Genomic DNA, 15,568 nt, shown 5'->3' with positions numbered 1-15,568 from the left:
GTAGAGAAAGTCCATTTTTTCAAGAAGGCTCAATAGCAATTTTTAAAAACCTGAAGAGAGGCAAAACAGAAATCTGAGACCAGTGGCATCAATTACAAGAGGGACAAGGGAATCACCCCATACTGTCCCTCTAGATTTTTTTTTAAAAAACTTTCATTGAAAATGCCTTTATTTGTGTTTTCTTTGAAAAAGAACGACAGTAATATATTCTCTGAGGCCAACCTGACTTTCATACATAATGATGATAGAAGGTAATAAGCTTACCTAAGCTATGGATGTCAGGTGACTGATTTTTTTTTTTTTTTTTTTTTTTTTTTTTTTCATCCATAGCTTAGGTAAGCTTATTACCTTCTATCATCATTAAAGAACGACAGATTCCCCCCCCCCCTGCTATATTTTCAAAATGCATTTTACACCTCTCTAAATTTTGTGATTTGACACTGTCTTAGACGGGACCTCTCAATTCAACAAACACAAAGAAGACTTACAAACATCTTACAGATTTGTTAGCAATCTTTAACGATATTTCCATCATTATAAATTTTTCACAGATATATTAAAAATAAGAATGCTAAAATACCTTATAACTTCATCAAAAGCTCCTTTCAGATCCAGGAAAGCTGTTCCGGCTCCCTGGGGAATTGCTATGTCACTTGTAATTACCTTTCCATGTGTCATCCAGTATTCAAAAGAGTAATTAATGTAGAGTCCATATATTGAGAAGACCATTCATTTTAATGGCAAGGTAAATATGTGGGAGGTTGTGAGGAAATTAATACAATCTTTTTCCTTTAAATTCAAATTGGTTATGAAAAACCAAGCCAAATCCAGGAGGGCTAGAGGGTATGAACCCCTGTCTGAAACCTTTCTCCGACTCATAAAAACATAACAAAGTGAATATAAACAAGTCTCATGCGTTTCAGTTTTTTTTTAATTCCTCAAAAATATCTTTAATACCCTTTCCCCCTAAAAATTTCCTGGTTACCACCCTATGAAAAAGATTTAGAAATGTGAAAAATACCAGTTTTAAAATTTTAATGGTTTCTCACGAAAAATTGAGCTTTAAATATTATTAAATAGAAAAAACAAGTTTTTTTTCAACTGAAAGTAAGGAGCAACATTGAAACTTAAAACGAATAGAAATTACTTCGTATATGAAAGGGGCTGCTTCCTCATAAACGCCCCACTCTTTACACTAAAGTTAGACTCTTTCTCTCAACTCTTCTTTTTAAAACAGTAAAAAACTTTAGTGTAAAGAGCGGGGCGTTTATGAGGAAGCAGCCCCTTTCATATACAAAGTAATTTCTGTTTGTTTTAAGTTTTAATGTTACTCCTTACTTTCAGTTAAAAAAAAAACTTGTTTTTTCTATTTAATAATATTTAAAGCTCAATTTTTCATGAGAAACCAGGAAAGGAAAAGATATAATTAATGGAAAAAATCTAATACTTTAGAAAATGAGAATTTTGTCAGCCAGTAGCAAATTATGAAGACGAAAATCAAGCAAATATTTCGACAAGGACCTCCGAATAATGAAGTGTTTTCAAACAAAATGAAGTGGTGAGGGTTATCGTGCACATGTTGGGCCAAGGCAGAATCAAGATTCTTGGGCCTTTGGTGCAAACTATGACTTTGTTGATTGAATATTTGTGTTCCAACAACCCCTTCTCCCAGTCGTTGGCGTTTTACCAATATAGAATATTTAGAAATGTTACACACCCCTTAAAATTTTAAAACTGGTATTTTTCACATTTCTAAATCTTTTTCATAGGGTGGTAACCAGGAAATTTTTAGGGGGAAAGGGTATTAAAGATATTTTTGAGGAATTTAAAAAAAAAACTGAAACGCATGAGACTTGTTTATATTCACTTTGTTACGTTTTTACGAGTCAGAGAAAGGTTTTGGACGGGGGTTCATACCCTCTAGCCCTCCTGGATATGGCTTGGTTTTTCCTAACCAATTTGAATTTAAAGGGAAAAGATTGTGTTAATTTCCTCACAACCTCCCACATATTTACATTGCCATTAAAATAAACCGTCTTCTCAATATATGGACTCTACATTAATTACTCTTTTGAATACTGGATGACACATGGAAAGGTAATTACGAGTGACATAGCAATTCCCCAGGGAGCCAGAACAGCTTTCCTGGATCTGAAAGGAGCTTTTGATGAAGTTATAAGGTATTTTAGCATTCTTATTTTTAATATATCTGTGAAAAATTTATAATGATGGAAATATCGTTCACAATTGCTAACAAATCCGTAAGATGTTTGTAAGTCTTCTTTGTGTTTGTTGAATTGAGAGGTCCTGTCTAAGACAGTGTCAAATCACAAAATTTAGAGAGGTGTAAAATGCATTTTGAAAATATAGCGGGGGGGGGGAATCTGTCGTTCTTTTTCAAAGAAAACACAAATAAAGGCATTTTCAATGAAAGTATTTTAAAAAAATCTAGAGGGAGAGTATGGGGTGATTCCCTTGTCCCTCTTGTAATTGACGCCACTGGTCTCAGATTTCTGTTTTGCCTCTCTTCAGGTTTTTAAAAATTGCTATTGAGCCTTCTTGAAAAAATGGACTTTCTCTACGCCATTATGATTTAAAAGGTAGATGTTATTGATACACTTAAACATAGAAACTACCAAAGCCGTACCCAGGGGGTTGGCTACCAAGTTTCAACCCCACCCCAAATTTTTTCAACTCGTAAAAGGTAACAAAATACATATAAACAAATCGTTCCACGTTTAGTACTTTTTTTCACCCCTCCTCCCCCCAACAAAAACTTGCATATGCCCTTGAACACACAAGAAATTTGAATAAATAAAAACAAACCTGAAAAGCCAATAAGAGAAAAAAAAAATTAACTAAGAAAGAACAGAAGACTTGCAGGGTTGCCATATTATAAAAACTAATTCTTGAATAATGAAGTTGTTGAAGTTTTTGTTTGGGCAACTGCCCTGTTGTAGCACCATAGTAATCACATATAGCTGGCACATTCTATATTACATCAATTAAACAAAAATTAAAAAAGCCTCTTCTTTGATAAATAAATATTGAAAGTTTCCATAGATTAACATAAAAAAAATTATATTGCTTAAATAATTACTAGAAGAATTGCTAAGGATAACCTGCACTTAATCATAATTTGGAGTGAGAAACCCCTTAAATTAACCTGTTTAAAGGCTTAGATAAAACACTTCAAAACATTGTTATCTAAACTTGACAAGAGGGTTCGTTTAAATGCCTACATTCCAGTCTTAACTATACCATAAAAGGTAATAATTGTTTTTCAATGCTTGTGATCTGATTATGGAATATAGTAGCTTAAAAAACAGTGAAAGTTGAATTTTTCTAAGGTAAGCAAGGATTTACACTTTTAATAGTAATATAGGATCAAATTTGACCAAAATATAAGCTGTAATGCACAAAAAGCTGCGTTATATAGAAGAGGGGGAAGGGGTATAGTTAGGGACCTAAAAATAACTTCCCGAGATATACTTTAGCCTGTAGACACATCCCTGAAAGTTTCAATTCACTAGCCCAACAACTTTCCAAGATAGCAAGAAGTCAATGGACTAGAATTTTACCCAATTGGGTACAGTTTGTTAGTTTCTATGTTATATGTGTGTCAATAACATCTATAAGCACAAGTCCTAAATACATGATTAACATAACCATAATGGATACACTCTCTTGGGGGGGGGGGGGAGGGTTCATTCTGAAAATTAAAAAAAATGAGGTTGAAGGAGTGATTGAATCTTAATGAAATATGATATTTAGAAGAACCTCATAACTCAGCTCTCTTAGTTTAAATTCAGATTGGATCCAGTGTCATTAGGGAGAGTTGGGAGGGGACCAGAAATCTTAGAAAATGCTTAGAGTGAGGAGATCAGGATGAAGGTTGGTGGGAAGAATAAGCACAAGTTCATGATACTCTACTGACATAGCTGAACTGGATCCACTCTCTTTGGGGGGGTTAGGGGGGGGGGGGGTAATTTGGAAAAATTAGAAAAAATGCATTTTTGTAACTTACAAATAGGTGATCAGATCTTAATGAAATTTGATATTTAGAAGGATCTTGTGCTTCAGAGCTCTTATTTTAAATCCCAACCAGATCCAGCAACATTGAGGGGAGTTGGAGAGGGAAACCAGAAATCTTGGAAGATGTGAAAATTGAGGTATCTTTATCTTGCTAATGGGTGGTCAGATATTAATTAAACTTGATATATAGAAAGATCTAATGTCTCAGATGCTTCATTTTTTAATTTGAATCAGATCCAGGGACATAGGGGTTTGGAGGGGGGATCATAAGTCTTGGAAACCAGAAATCTTGGAAAACACCTTTCCTTTTGTGGTTTCACACATCATGTATATCCAGTGCAGTCTTAGAACATATTAACTCGAAGTTTAAAAAAATTAAATATATTTGTAATATATATCATTTAAAGTAAAGCAGGAACAATGCAACAAGCTTGAGACTTTTACAGTTAGGGAAGAGAGGAAAATTAGAGTAGCCAAATTTCTGTTTTTAGTAATTTTTTTAGTTTTAAGTTTCACTTGAATGTTCATATTAGTTTCTTGTCAATATAAGATCTATTTCATTGTCTATATTACAATCTGCTATCTTTATGTTTCTCTGACTCTTAAAGCTCATGGGACATAGAGAAATTTAGCATTTTTATTTTTAATATATTTGTGAAAAATTTATAATGATGGAAATATCATTAAAGACTGGTAACAAATCTGTAAGTTGTTCATAAGTCTTCTTTGTGTTTGTTGAATTGAGAGGTCCTGTCTTAGACAGTGTCAAATCACAAAATTTAGAGGGGTGTAAAATGCATTTTAAAAATATAGCAGGGGGGATTTGTTGTTCTTTTTCAAAGGAAATACAAATAAAGGCATTTTCAATGAAAATATAAAAACAAATCTAGAGGGGGAGTATGGGCGGTTCCCTTGTCCCTCCTGTAATTGACAGTGCTATGATTGGGTACCACATCATAGCACCTAATCATAATTTTGAGTTAGAAGCTCCCTTAAGTTTGACATTCTGTTACCCCTTTTTAAAGGCATTTGATAAGACATTTCAAAACATGGTGTTCATTTAAATGCCTAAATTCCAGTCTGAACTATACCATAAAAGATAATAATTGTTGTTCAAAGGTGGATGTTATAATTATGGAATATAATAGCTTAAAAAACAGTGAAAAGTTGACTTTTTCTAAGGTAAGCAAGGATTTACACTTTTATAGTGATATAGGATCAAATTTGACCAAAATATAAGCTGTAATGCACAAAAAGCTGCATTATATAGAGCAGGGGGAAGGGGTATAGATAAGGACCTCAAAATACCTTCCCAGGATATACTTTAGCCTTTAGACTCATCCCTGAAAGTTTCATTTTCCTAACCTAACCCCTTTCTGAGATAGCCAGAAGTCACTCAACTAGAATTTTACTATAATTTCTTTTTATTTTTTGGATATGATAATGAGGGAAAACATTTGTTTCAAACTTACTGTTCCATTTTTAATCCATTTAGTAAAAGTTATATAGGCTAGGCCTATTTCATAAACATTGACTTGTTGAGATTAAGTTGACATAAATAAAATTCAAAACAATCATGTCATACTTTCTTCATATCCTGTTAGGCCCCTTAAAAACTGTCATTTCACCTATAGGCTATGTTGAAAAATATCAAAGTCAACCGATAGAAAAATGGGGAAATTGTTTAGAATTTTTTTTATCCAACTTAATTATGACAAATCAATGCTTACAGATTATATAACTTTAATAAAAATTTAACCATTAAATAAGTAGAAAGTTTAAAACCAATGTTTTAACTCTTTTCATACCCAAAAAACATAGAAAGAAAATATTATTTCAAGGGTCCAAGATGGCTTACAGCTGAATTTGATGGGAAAATAATTATTATTATATTCAAATAGAGAATTAAAAATGGCATCTAGCAGTATGTTCACTTTATTTGTAGGTCAAAAATCTGAATAAAGTCATACAAATAACTTTTTATATCTCATTCTATTATAAGCTAGAATGAGGTTAAAAAGTCATCTGTTTGACTTTATTCATGTTTGCTCTATAATAGTGTGAGGCATAAAAAGTAATTATGTGTGACTTTATTTACATGTGTTCTATAATAGAATGAGGTAGAAAAGTCATCTATATGACTATATATGTTTATTATATAGAAGAATGAGGTAAAAAAGTCATCTGTATCTGCACAACTTTATTTATGTTTGGGTAAAATCCTGACAGTTCATATAACTAACTTACCAATAAAGTGAACATACCACTTGATGCCTTTTTTATGGTCTTTACGAAAATAATAATTGTTTCTACTGCAAATTCACATTTAAGCACTTTTTGAGCTCTTAAAAATGAAGAATTTTTAATTAACAATATGAGTTATTGCTTGTTTTTGACAAAATGATGCTAGGTTTTCTCAGTGCCCTCTTCTCTTGGTCATTTAAAAAAAAAAAAAAAAAAAAAAAAATAATGGTACATTTTCTCACTGCTAAAATAATTTATAATAACGTTAGTTTAGGCTAGGTTAAAAAGTGCTTAAATTTGAATTTGCAGTAGAAGCAATTATTATTTTCATAAAGACCATAAAAAAAGGTATCAAGTAGTGTGTTCACTTTATTGGTAAGTCAGTTATATTAACTGTCATAAATTTATCTATTTTTGTTCTATAACAGAAGGAGGTATTAAGAAGTAATTTGCATGACTTTATTCATGTTTGCTCTATAATGGTATATGTTATAATTCTATAATTTGATGAGGTATAAAGGTCATCTGTATAACTTCATTTATGTTTATTCTAAGCCTATTATAGAATAAACATAATAAAGTCATACAGGTGACTTTTATACCTCATTCTATTACACAGCATACATAAATAAAGTCATACAAAATGACTTTTTATACCTTAAACTATTGTAGAGCAAACATGAATAAAGTCATGTAGATCACTTTTTATACCTTATTTCATTATAGATCCTTTATCTTTTAAGGATCAAATTTTGTCATTTACTACTATAGATAAAGCAGTATAGTAGAACTAAAAAGAATATCTCTGGTTCTCTTATTATTTATAATGATAAAAAGATGATCCAGAAGACTTTGTATATCTGATTCTATTATAGAGCAAACATTAAAAGAGCCATACAGATGACTTTTATGCTTCATTCTATTATAGAACAAACATAAATAAATTCATACAGAATAACTTTTTATGCCTCTCACAATTATAGAGCAAACATGAATAAAATCATGCAGATTGCTTCTTATAACTTTTTATTATAAATCCTTTATATACTAAGGATATATTGTCAGTATACTATAGTATACTGTATACTATAATACTTCTTATGCTGTATACTATTATATACAGTATATTTTAATGCTATAAAGCAGTATAAAGTCAAACAAAAGAGGGGTAAGGTTCATATTAACATATTGTTGAGGTAGCTAAGAAAAAAAAAACTTCTATAGTCAGAATCACATCCTGAGTCCAAATTTATTGTTCATTTACTTTGGAAATGAGCTTAACTCCTACCCCTATAAACACCAGTCCAGGGTGTATATTTGCACATCAGGGGGCAGGGGGTAAATTTAAAACTTACCTCTCTGGTCAGAATTACATCCTGAATCCAAATTTAACTTTCATTTACATCAAAAATGAACTTTACTTGGCTTAATGGAGCTCTTTACTTTTCTTGGAATAACTTGTTTTGGGAAAAAGTTTTTAAATTAATTTATGTTTATTTTTTTATTGACATTATATTCTTCATGGGAAAATAATATTTTATATCTTTTCAGTTTTATCCATAAGAATCCATAACATTGGTTGCTATTTGTATGTTGGAGAACTTTATCAACAATTGTTTATCCTGAAACAAACAGTATTTTCAATTTAATTTTATAGCTTCTAAAGTTGTCATGAAAAATGAAAGTTAATATAACTCCCAAAAGGTTCTATCTATGCTTTTTGACAACCTGTATACACTTACATTCTTTTTATTTATTTAAATTGTAAGAGCAGAATTAGCAATAGTAGTATACTCAAAAGTTTCAACCTGTCACCCCTGGTCATTCTCAATATATTGCCAAGGTGAACATTTAGTTTCAAAGCATAATGGGCCAGCTGTATAATTGTGGGGGGCTGGCATGCCTAATATCCCTAAAGACATAGTTGCTTGACCATTCTACTATGCTGAAACCTGTGGATATCTCGAAGTTTTGACTGTATGTATTTGAAAAATGAAGGGGCTTGAGAGAAGGGCTGCCTCCCCTCCAATCTCTTGTTATTCTTAAAAGGGCACCAGAACTTCTAATTTTGAATTAGCTCCCTTAAAAGTTTTAATGATATGTCTAGTTATTATAAAGTGGTGCTGCCTATGATAGTGCTTATATGTCCTTTTGAAAACCTGCATGCCTACAGTTTTTTCCTTTAATTAGAACTCTTAAACATTCCCTAAAGCTTCATCTTAATTCTTTTAGCATCATTAGTTAATTAACTGAAGTTGTAGCATTAATAGTATACATATAGTGCCTTCTGGCTAGTTCAAAATCCCCCAAAACTTCCCCTTAAATGTCTAAACAGATGATATGTTATTCTTCTGGTATTGCTTTGTCACCTTTTTGAAAGTCCACATGCTCATTTTTTTTCTTAATTTAGTTCAATTCAATTTTCAATTCAATTAATTCAAAAAAAAACACATAACACCAATAATAATAAAGATCCTAGAAGCAAACTTGTTAACTTGTTGGGACGATCCACCTTAATATTCTTTAAAAGTGTCTCTTTAATACCTTTAGCTTGCACAGTAGCAATAGTTGTTGTAGGATTAGTAGCAGTATGGGCAGAAGATACCTTTGGTATCTTCAACCTCCCCTTCAAGATACACTAAAAATTTTAGCTTAATACATATACTCAACCATTCCTGAACTATTTCTGATGTGTCTGCTTGACAAACTGTGTGAGCATGGTGTGTTTGATTTAGCTCCATACAGTCTCTATATATTCCAAATTTATTGCATTTAGTAGTAGTAGTAGTAGTAGACAGGTTTAATAGCAAAAACTTGACAGCTGTCACTGATTTGTGTTTTTTTTTCAACATATACAAAATCAAGCTACACTTGTAAATATAAATAAAACTATAAATATTAACTCTTATTATACATTTTGACAAAAACCAGGACTAAAAAATTACCATATCGGTTTGTTCTTGCTTTAACGGGAACTAACTTATCTTGCTTTCTCGTTCTTGATGGTAGAGGTTGATCAGGTAGAATGTCACAGTGCTGAGATTTAGAAAGCAAGTACTTTCCAAAACTCATTATCAGAGTTTCGTACTGGTTTTGGAGTGACGGCAGTCCTAGCACTTCCAGAGCCTTTTCATAGGGGATGTTGAGGCGGCCCAAGATGATCGATACCGCTCGCTTCTGAACTGGTTCAAGCTCCTGACAAAGATACACTGTTCTCAGTGCTGAAGGCACCCAAACAGGACACACATATTCCGGAATGGGACAGACATACGCTATGTATGCATACTTAATACTCTCTGTGTTTGCACTGAACCTATGCATACCGTTTAAAGTCTGTAGACTAGCGTTTGCACTTTTAACCACGTTTTCAACATGTGTGGCAAAGCTGAAGTCATTGGAAAAAGTAACTCCAAGGATCTTGATACTGTTTGCTAGAGGGAATGGAACATTTGGCTCCATAATATCACTTTTTAGCGGGTTAAAGCGCACTATCTTCGACTTGTTCACATTAATCTCAAGATTTAGCTCCGCGCACTCTTTTGTGAAAACACTGAAAAAATTTGAACTGAACTCTGGCGTCACAACTCCGTTTTATACTAAATATTTCGTTTTATACTAAGATCATCCACGAACTTGTAGCGGTCGTCATAGTCAGCTATGAGGAAGTTAATTACAGACAAGAATACAATAGCTGCAAGCTTAGTGCCCTGAGGGGCTCCACAGGTGGATGAGGACCATTCGGAATTGGTGTCACCTTTGTAGAGAGCAAACACACAATGCATCCTCTGACTGAGAAAGTCCAACACGAGTGTAAGAGTCTTTTTCTTAGCCCCCATTAGCTTGAGATTAAGGGCAGCTACAATATGATTGATTAGATCAAATGCCTTTTGGAAATCAATGGCACCAAGGTCTACAAAACTGTGACCTTTTTCGACCCACTTAAGGAGACTATCATACATCCTCACTAGGTACACTGTTTCAGTCCGCTGTATTGTCTCTGGTCGATAGATCCCTGGATTTGATCAAGTAAGACCCTCATGATAAAGGTCTCGGCCACTTTCGCCAGGCATGGTGTTTGCGAAATAGGTCTAAGTTCGTCACAGCTCTTAGGGTTGGTAACCTTCGGAATTACTCTAACGTAAGCTTTCTTCCAAACAGCTGGAAAGATCCCTATACGAAAGCAAAGGTTTATCACCACTGAGAGTGGTTTCGCAATGAAAGGGGCGCATTCTCGAATCAGTTTGGGTGGAAGTTCGTCTGGATAAGCTGAACAGTTTACTTTCACCTTCATCAGTGTCTTATAGGTTGTCATCTCATCGATAACAACTTCACCTTCATCTGCATAGGAGTCAAGTATTTCAGACTTCTGGGCTTGTGTGGGAGAAGGAAATGAGGTCCAGATGCAGGTGAAATATTCATTAACCTCATCAGCAGTTGTGTAAGTTCCGTCAGGGTGGCTTATTTTTATGCTGTTATGAATGGACTTGCCAGTGATTTGCTTGACTGCTCTGTGCCATTTCCTGGGATTAGTGTGCCTAAGACTGTCCGAAAATTTCTCACGCCCGTAATCTTTCTTCGCATTTCTCGTGAGAGAGGTAATATGATTTCGCAATTTTTTCGCATTTTGCAAATCTCCTTCTTGGAAAAGCTTGCACTTTTTTCGGATTAGTTTCTTGATTTGGGGGGTTATCCAGGGTTTATCACTTTCACATCTAGTGAAAGTCTTTTCAGGAAAAAACTCGAGGTATTTGGCATGGAGAACTTCGTTGAACAGTTGGCATTTTTTATCGAGGCTTTTGTCTCCATACACTTCTGGAAAAGGGTAAGTAGCTATCCATCGACCATAGGTGCAAATTGCTGAATCAGTAAGCGGACGATACTTGACACGCTTAATTTTAGGCTTGGGTATTGAAGAGGCAGCTGACCAGAGCACAACGTTATGATCAGAACAGGCAAGCGGCCCAAGGGATTCAGGGGTTTGGTAATATGTCTCACAGTTGGTCAGGATTAAATCAAGTATGCTGCCAGATTCATGTGTTGGAAAATTTATAGCCTGCTTGAGGGAAAGGCATGATGCTAGCCAGCTTTTCTTGGTTTGGTTAAAGTCCCCAGCAGAACAATAGCAGGATTTCCATAGAAAGCACGAAGGTGGTCGACAGTCTTTTGGAGGTATGTGACAAGATCACGGCGGTTTTTAACACTTTCAGGGTAGTAGATTGAAGCAAAGATAATGCATGAGTAAGCACGCGGCATGGCCGATGGTTTGCACCAAACCCACACAGCCTCATGTTCAGTGCTTTCAAGTTCACGTAGCTCCTTCATTGGGATATCTTCGCGTACGTAAAGGGCTACTCCACCGCCTAGTCTCTGGTCACCAAGAGCTTGTCTTGTTCTGAGGTATAGGGCATAACCAGTGAGCCTTCCTGTCACTTCAGTCAGGTTCCAAGTTTCTGTTATGGCTGCGACAGAAACATTGTTCTGCCTTAATACGACATCGATTTCATCTATTTTATTGCAAAGAGAACGTGTGTTACAAAGCAGGAATGTGGGAAAATGCTTCTTTGCATATTATGCGACGGGAGACAGAGTTGATAGGGGTAGCCTAGAGCTTTCAGGGCACGGGTCTGCTTCGTATCTTGAAAGGGAGGGGAGAGGTTTCTGGTTCAAAATTTTTACTTCAATATAGAACCTGTCTTTTTGTTGTCGGTAATTTGGTGTTCTGGCAGAGACAATTGTCTCAATTGCTTTACTGGGGTGCTCTCTTTGTCTAGTTTTAATTCGTATTCCAGCTCTTTTCCCGCGTCGCCTTCTTTTTTTCTGTCCATACAGAGTAACAGGTCCTGGTGGAGCCTTCAGCAGTCCAAGTTCGTTCAAACGGATGAAGGTGGATGGCACTAATGGTGAAAATGGATAGGGTCTAATTTTAATGAGCGTTTTCATCAAACTGCTGATACCTGATTGGTTGGTCATCACACCGATTATTAGTCTGTGAACAACTGCATTCAGCAGAATATGAACTTCTTAGGGTGTTTGATTTGATCTCACACACAAATAGAGCTAAACTTTCCAGATGGTCTACGACGCGAGCGCCATCTAGGTTAATGTATGGATGTTGTATATAGATGACGCTACCACCTAGCAAAAAAAAAGCTAAAAACTGGGATGACAAGGGTCAGCTATTTATAGTGCTCACAGCGGCATCCCATATTAATATCCTTAGTTTTAATAGCAGAAGTAGTATTCGTAGCTGTAGAATTAACTGTAGTAGCCTATGCTTTAGTGGCAGTTGCAGTAACAGAGGTAGCAATAATAATAAAAGAAACAGTAATAGTAGTTTGAGTAGAAGCAGAAGGATTAGGATGCAAATATTTTCTTTTGTATAGTTTAACCCTTCACAACACACCCTGTTAGTTTCCACTTCAAACACCTATCTGTCCTAAAATATTGCTGTTACACCCTTTTGACAACCTGCATACAGAGGGTGTGCTCTGAATGAGTTTGTCTTCCCCCTTAGAATTTCTTGAAAACTACACCTTCACGTTCTTAGCCATAGTTGGAATAGTAGGAGTATTCATATTACTAGTAATAATATTGCATAACTGAAGTATTATTAGTAGCAGTGACCTATTGCCTTTTAGTAAATTGAGCATCCCTCTCATAAAGTCCTGGAAGTCTCAACTTATTGCAATTAGCCATTGCAGTGACATAGATGATATGTCCTTTTGATAATCTGTATGTTTATATACTTCTTGAAGTTTTAATCTTGTAGCTCTTAGCCCTACAAGTAGTTGCAATAGAAGTAGTAGCAGTAAATGTAGCAGTAACAGTAGCATTAGTAGTAGTATGCACACATTGCCTTTTTGTGATGTGATCTTCCCCTTTAAGTATTCTCTGAAAGTTTCAAATTAATACCCAAATCAACTCTTGAGATACATTCTTTTGATAATGTGCATGCACATAATCACTTTTGATTTAGTTCAAATTTTCAATTTGAACAAATTGCCTAACTTAAAGCCCTTGTTCTGAAGATTGTGTGGAGGTTGACATCCCCAATAATGAACCTGTCAATAATGCCAAACAAAATGTGCTCTCTTAATCGAACATTATCGAATTATCGAACAATCATCATTCTATCGAATTATCGAACAAACATCGAATTATCGAATCTCTTATCGGACATTATCGAATTAGTCAGCATGGTGAAAGTAGTGACGATGCAAAAAGCAGAATAAACAAGGTGCAGGGTTTTTATTTCGCAGTTGAAAAAAAAAACTTTTCAAGAATGTAAGAAGGTGAGTCTTCTAACTACGATCAAGTTACTAGAAGTCATGGTAAGGATACAGGTAGTGTTTTACGGAAACGTGGGCGTTTCGAGTGGCCGAGAAAACTATCCTATATGTTTTAGGCATTTTAGTAGATAATTCTGGTGGATTTGTCTAAGAATAGTTTTAGATGTTTGTACACCAAACAGTACAACAACTATTAAGGAGCATTATCGAACAATAATGCTCTCTTAAAATTTTGATTGGATATGTTTTGGGGAGCGATCAGCTTGGGGGGGGGGGGTTGACACCCCTCCATTCACTTTTGACTCTCAAAAGTTGACTCTTAATTATATTTAGAATGTTTAAAATTTTTAGCTTCAATAAACACAATTTTCTTTTAAACTTTGAGGAATATATATTAGTATATGTGTACTAAACTGACAATAGTAAAACAGTTCAAAATAGGGATGATACCTTTTTATTGACAGTGAAATATAAAATTATTTAACTGGATATTTCGAACACATATACAGTATATACATATACACATATACGAAGTTATCTAAACTGACAATCCACAGCCATTTTTTTTTCAGTAAAGTGCAAATTATGTTCTGGTCTTGAAAGGGTATGGTTGTCAAAGACATAATTTCAAGACCTTTCAACTACACTGAACAAAATAGATATCTCAAAATTCTGATTTATTGAGGTTTGGGAATTGATGGGTGTGGGGGGGGGGGGGGCTCGTTAACCTACAATCACTTTTTACCAATAAAAAGGGCACTATTTTTAGTTTACAATGGAATGAATCTTTCTCGAAACTTCTACAACAATAAACGGCCATCTCAAAATTCGTATCAGATGCATTTCTGGAAAATATGAGGTTTGGAGGGGGAGGGGGTAACCACCCTTTGATCACCCTCAATCTTAAAAAGGACACTAGAACATCTGATTACCATCCAATGAGCTCCCTCCAATTTTGATATGACCACCCTTTCTATATAAACCTTACATGCCCCAAAGGCATAACTTACAACCCTTGCCCTGAGGGCTGTGGGGGGGAGTATATTTATCCTCAAAGACGGAATTTCTGAACCTTTCAATTACGTTGAACAAAATAGCTATCTCAAAATTTTGATTGGGTATGTTTGGGGAAATGTTGGATGTGGGAGGGGGTTATTTGCCCTCCAACTACTTTTGCCTATAAAAAGGGCACTATTCCTTTCAATTTCCAGTAGAATGAGCTCTTTTCGAAGTTTTTACGACTACAAATGGCCATCTCAAATTTCTATCAGATGCATATCAGGAAAATATGAGTTGTGGGGGGGGGGTCCGCCCTCTGATCACTCTGAATCTTAAAAGGACACCGGAACTTCTGATTATCAATCCAATGAGTCCCCTCTGAAGTTTATACAATCACCGTTTCCATTTATACCTTATTTGCGCCTGGGTATAACTTACAACCCTTGCCCAGAGGGCTGAGGACGGATCTTCATCTCCAAAGACATAATTTCCAGACTTTTCAATTACGTTGAACAAAATTGCTATCTGAAAATGTTGATTGAATGGGTTTGGGGAAATGGTGGGCGTGGGAGGAAGGGTTAGTTGTCCTCAAATCACTTTCGATTATTAAAATGGAAACTAGTCCTTTCAGTTTCCAATCGAATGAGCTCTTTTCAAGTTTCTATGACAACAATGGTCATATCAAAATTTCTATCTGATGTATTTCGGGAAAATATGAGGTGTGAAGGGAAATCCACCCTCCAATCACTCTGAAACTTAAAAAAGGCACTAGAACTTCTAACTACTAATCCAATGAGCCCTGTCAGAAGTTTATACGATCACCCTTTCTGTATATACCTTATACGCCCCCAGGGCATAACTTAAAACCCTTGCCCTGAGGGTTGTAGGGGGAGGGGGTTGTCTTCCTCAATTACATAATTTCTTAACCTTTCAACTATGTTGAGCAAAATGGGTACCTCAAAATTTTTATTGGATGTGTTTGGGAAAATGGTGGGCGTGAG

General features: G+C 35.0%; 1 protein-coding gene and 1 long non-coding RNA gene across 3 annotated transcripts in view; both read left to right on the top strand.

Annotated features, from left to right (window-relative positions):
* LOC136039553 (polyamine-transporting ATPase 13A2-like) overlaps positions 1-15,568 on the top strand; it is a 119,458-nt gene that overhangs the window by 1,738 nt on the left and 102,152 nt on the right. The window lies entirely within an intron of this gene.
* Positions 5,815-6,505, top strand: LOC136039055 (uncharacterized). The gene is made up of 2 exons (XR_010620368.1): positions 5,815-6,155; positions 6,207-6,505. It is a non-coding gene; the product is annotated as an uncharacterized LOC136039055 (long non-coding RNA).

This window comes from Artemia franciscana, chromosome 19, assembly GCF_032884065.1.
Source record: "Artemia franciscana chromosome 19, ASM3288406v1, whole genome shotgun sequence".
Lineage (NCBI taxonomy): Eukaryota > Metazoa > Arthropoda > Branchiopoda > Anostraca > Artemiidae > Artemia > Artemia franciscana.
Note: the sequence above shows the minus strand (reverse complement) of the source record. Positions and strands in the feature narration are given on the sequence as shown.